This window comes from Salvia splendens, chromosome 6 (assembly GCF_004379255.2).
Source record: "Salvia splendens isolate huo1 chromosome 6, SspV2, whole genome shotgun sequence".
In the NCBI taxonomy this organism is placed as follows: domain Eukaryota; kingdom Viridiplantae; phylum Streptophyta; class Magnoliopsida; order Lamiales; family Lamiaceae; genus Salvia; species Salvia splendens.
In genome coordinates, this window is record NC_056037.1 from 24,753,722 (window position 1) to 24,758,509 (window position 4,788).

Below are 4,788 nucleotides of genomic sequence, written 5' to 3' on the forward strand. Positions count from 1 at the left end.
AGAAAATGATGAAAGGAACGATAGGGCATGCATGAGTAATGTGTTGATGGAAAACTGATTGTATTGTATTATGTGGTTATGATGTTGATAAGGGTTGTTGTGCGTACGTGGGTACGAAGAGCAAGGATTTCAATAAAGTTGTGAATCGTGTTTGTAAGCAATCGAGGTGGGCTTTATTTTACTAAACTCTTTTACGTTTCAAAAATATGATTACAGAGTTATAAGGGTGATTTAAAGTGTTATGTCATGCCATGATTGTTTTGATGTTGAGATTGTTGCCTGATGCCTAGTTCGTTTGAGCTTGCTCCGTTAGGCTATAGGACTGTGATTGTTTTGATGTTGAGATTGTTACCTGATGCCTAGTTTGTTTGAGCTTGCTCCGTTAGGCTATAGGGCTATGTGTGAAACGAATTCGGGTCTGAGTAGGGCTCCAAACCCTATCAGGCTGTGTACACAGGTGGGATCGGCAGCCGTCCTTGCTAGTCGGCCGGTCTCGTGGGCGAATAGTGTGTCCACACTTTCGTCGCACTATGGTAAGAGGATGTGATTGATTGATTGTGGAGAAAGTGGGGAGATTGTTTTGACTGGCCAGTCTACGAAAATGTTTTGTGATACTCGATGATATTCTTTTCTAAAATGTTAAAACTCGAGTTCACTATGGTATGGATGACATAACTTTTATCAAGTGTTTTGGCGTGTGTCCACTGAGTATATCAAGTACTCAGCCCCGCATATGTTTTCTTTATGTGTAGGTTGAGCGGGATGTTGCGGCGGATGTTGAGTCGAGCCTTAAGAAATTCCGGATGCATCGTGTCTTCATACATAGGCATCTCTCTTTGACTCTCTTGAATGCTTGTTTTTCCGTTGCCGTGTGTGAAATAAATTTCTAGAAGTCTTCCGCACTATTTAATACCGTTTTAGGACATTAAGTATTTTGAGGCTAAAATCCGTTGCTTAACTTTTCAATAAACTAAAATATTTCTTTTTGAAGTTAATTGGGTTTTTCATATTTGCTTCCCCCTTTTCTCCCCCGCTCCTTAGTCCCTCCCCTCGTCACTTTTTCCCCTTCTTCACTATCCTTAGTAAGGGCGGCCGTGACATTAAACGAGCCCTAACCCTAGCCCTCATATTTTCACCTCCCTCTTCTTTCCATACCACACGTCTCTCTCTTCCTCTCCTTCTCCACCAATCCTTTACCAATTCCTTCTTCTTGCATCATTGTGGAGTTGGAAATTCAAGATTCATCAAAGAATCGCATCATTCGTCATTCCTACCGATTGTTTTTCAAGAGAAAGGTGTACTTTGATTCATCTTTCTCCTTCTTACCATTGAATCCATGTTTCTTGATCCCCTCATACATATAGTAAGTATAGAAATCATAGATCTAAAAATTATTTGGTTGGGAAGGATGTTTGCATGAGAAAGTATGTGTATGTGCGTGTATGTATGTGTGTGTGTGAGTTTGTGGATGATTCATTGGTGAATGCTATGTGTAAATAGGAGAACATGGTTGTGATGTCGTTTTTAAAGTGGGAATATGTGTTGAAAGCATGGATATGTATGTGTGGATGAATGATAAACAAACCCTAGTTTGTAAATGTTGAGCATGAAAACTGTGGTGTTCGGACAGTAGGTTCCGACGAGTGTTTGGCTGACCAAACGATCTTATTTTGGCACAAATTTTTAACTGAGTGAAATTTTAAGTGTATTCTGTGTTGTGTAAAACTTTCAGCCCCATTTGACGAAAGATGAATTTGTAACGAATTTTTCAATTGAACTTCGCAGTCTTGTCAGAATTTGTATTCTCGTCCAGTGAGTTTCGTTTTTGATTTTGACCGACCTAAAGATGTGATTTTGGTGTGGATTTTTAACTGGATGAACCTTGATGTGTCTACTTTGTGGTGACCAAAATTTAGCTTCAAATTATATCGGATGGAATTTTAATGATTTTTACAAAATGACTGCGCTGTTCTACCAGATTCATGTCTTGATTGAAATAGTCTTGTTGGCAAGTTTTGAATGAAATACATGATACATGTGTGAGTAAGAACTTATCCTATGATGTGATTATGCGTTGCATGTTGATGTATGCCAAAGGGTTCGTATCGTTTATGATGGTGAACGTTGGGATTGACAATATGAGAAAATGATGAAAGGAACGATAGGGCATGCATGAGTAATGTGTTGATGGAAAACTGATTGTATTGTATTATGTGGTTATGATGTTGATAAGGGTTGTTGTGCGTACGTGGGTACGAAGAGCAAGGATTTCAATAAAGTTGTGAATCGTGTTTGTAAGCAATCGAGGTGGGCTTTATTTTACTAAACTCTTTTACGTTTCAAAAATATGATTACGGAGTTATAAGGGTGATTTAAAGTGTTATGTCATGCCATGATTGTTTTGATGTTGAGATTGTTGCCTGATGCCTAGTTCGTTTGAGCTTGCTCCGTTAGGCTATAGGACTGTGATTGTTTTGATGTTGAGATTGTTACCTGATGCCTAGTTTGTTTGAGCTTGCTCCGTTAGGCTATAGGGCTATGTGTGAAACGAATTCGGGTCTGAGTAGGGCTCCAAACCCTATCAGGCTGTGTACACAGGTGGGATCGGCAGCCGTCCTTGCTAGTCGGCCGGTCTCGTGGGCGAATAGTGTGTCCACACTTTCGTCGCACTATGGTAAGAGGATGTGATTGATTGATTATGGAGAAAGTGGGGAGATTGTTTTGACTGGCCAGTCTACGAAAATGTTTTGTGATACTCGATGATATTCTTTTCTAAAATGTTAAAACTCGAGTTCACTATGGTATGGATGACATAACTTTTATCAAATATTTTGGCGTGTGTCCACTGAGTATGTCAAGTACTCAGCCCTGCATATGTTTTCTTTATGTGCAGGTTGAGCGGTGATGTTGCGGCGGATGTTGAGTCGAGCCTTAAGAAATTCCGGATGCGTCGTGTCTTCATACATAGGCGTCTCCCTATGACTCTCTAGACACCTTTATTCCGCTGCCTTGTTTCGAATCGTTCGTGATAAAGTATTTCGTTTTGCTCTACACTACTTTATGACATTAATTACCTTGAGATATTAACCCGCTGCTTAATTGTTTAATCGATTAAAACTTTTCTTTTGAAGATTTGTTTAAGATGTTGTCTTTCATTGTTTTCCCCTTCTTCTTCCCCGCTCCTCCCTTCCCTAGTCACGATTTCCCCGTCTTTACTATCCTTAGTTATGGCGGGCGTGACAAAGTGGTATCAGAGCTTCGTTCTTTCGCTCTGGTCCGAGAGTCTTCTTTTAGCTTAAGTCTAGATTAGTACCTCTAGACTAGAAGTGTCACGAAGGCTCAACATCCGAAGCATCACGCTCAACCAAAAGAAAGTGAGGAATGTTTTAAATTGTTGAAAGAATGTGAAATCGATGATGTGATGATAGGGATGTTTTGGCAAGAGTATGCATGTGTATGAAAGTTATGAGTCAATATGACAATGTGATGGTGTTATTATGTTGTAGCGTGAGCATGAATTACATGATGTCATAAGTATGTGTTATGTGTGAAAGTACTACGACGTAAGCATGTGAACATAGGAAGCCACGTGGGAGTTAGAAGATAGGATGAAAGAAAAGTACCCCGAGTTGTTTTTGTGAAATGACCAAATTTCGGGATGAAATTTCTGTTAAGAAGGGAAGGATGTAGCACCCCGAAAAATTGTGACTTTTTTTAATTATTTTAATTTATGGCTTATTTTATTTTAATTAATGTGGAAGTTGAATGATAATTTCTTTTGTGGAAATTGAGTCTCTATGTGTTTGATTTAATTATGTGAAATTAGTTGTTGTGAGTTATGTGAGTTAATGTGATTAAGCTTCCAATGTGTGAATTAACTTAAATGGGATAATGCATAACCATTCTAGCCATTTAATTTGAAATTTTCGGCCCTCCTATTTATTGGAAATAATACTTTCTTTCTTGGATTTAATTAATTGCTTTGGGATATTTATCCAAATTAAATCCAAACCATATTATCCCTATGCTATTCTACATGATTTTCGACCCCTTGGCCATCCCTTGAGATTTTTGAAATCTCCAATTAATTAGGAGAGAGAATTATTTTTGTAGATTTAATTGGTATCTTTTTTATCTCTTTCCTTGAATTAAAGTCCAATTAAATCTTACCATATCTTGTCAAATCTCTCCATATCCTATGTTAATTAGGATTTGATTCTTTCTTTCCCTAAAACCTCATAATTTTCGCCCATATGCCTTTCAATTACTTGTGGGATTAATTTATTTGTTACCTATTTTGTGGAGGTCTTTTGCTACAAGAAATTACCAAATTTAAATCTTATTCCTATTTGATTTGAGGATTTAAGTATATTTCCTTGATTTTTCCCATTATACACGCCCCTTTTTATTTCCCCACTTGGAGATGCTTGAATTATTTTGTTACCTTATTTATGAGATACTCAATATCTTTTTACCTATTTTGTGAGTATCTTTCTCTCCAAGTAAATACCTAATAAATATCTATGCTAATTAAAAAGCAATTTTTGAAAATTACTCCCCCACATACTACACGCCTATTTTCCTTTTTAATGGTTGGATTTATTCATTGACCTCTATTTTATTCTTCCACAATTTTAATAGCTTAAAAGAACCCTAACCCTAGCCCTCATATTTTTGCCTCCCTCTTCTTTCCATACCACACGTCTCTCTCTTCCACTCCTTCTCCACCAATTCTTCACCAATTCCTTGTTCTTGAATCATTGTGGAGTTGGAAATTCAAGATTCATC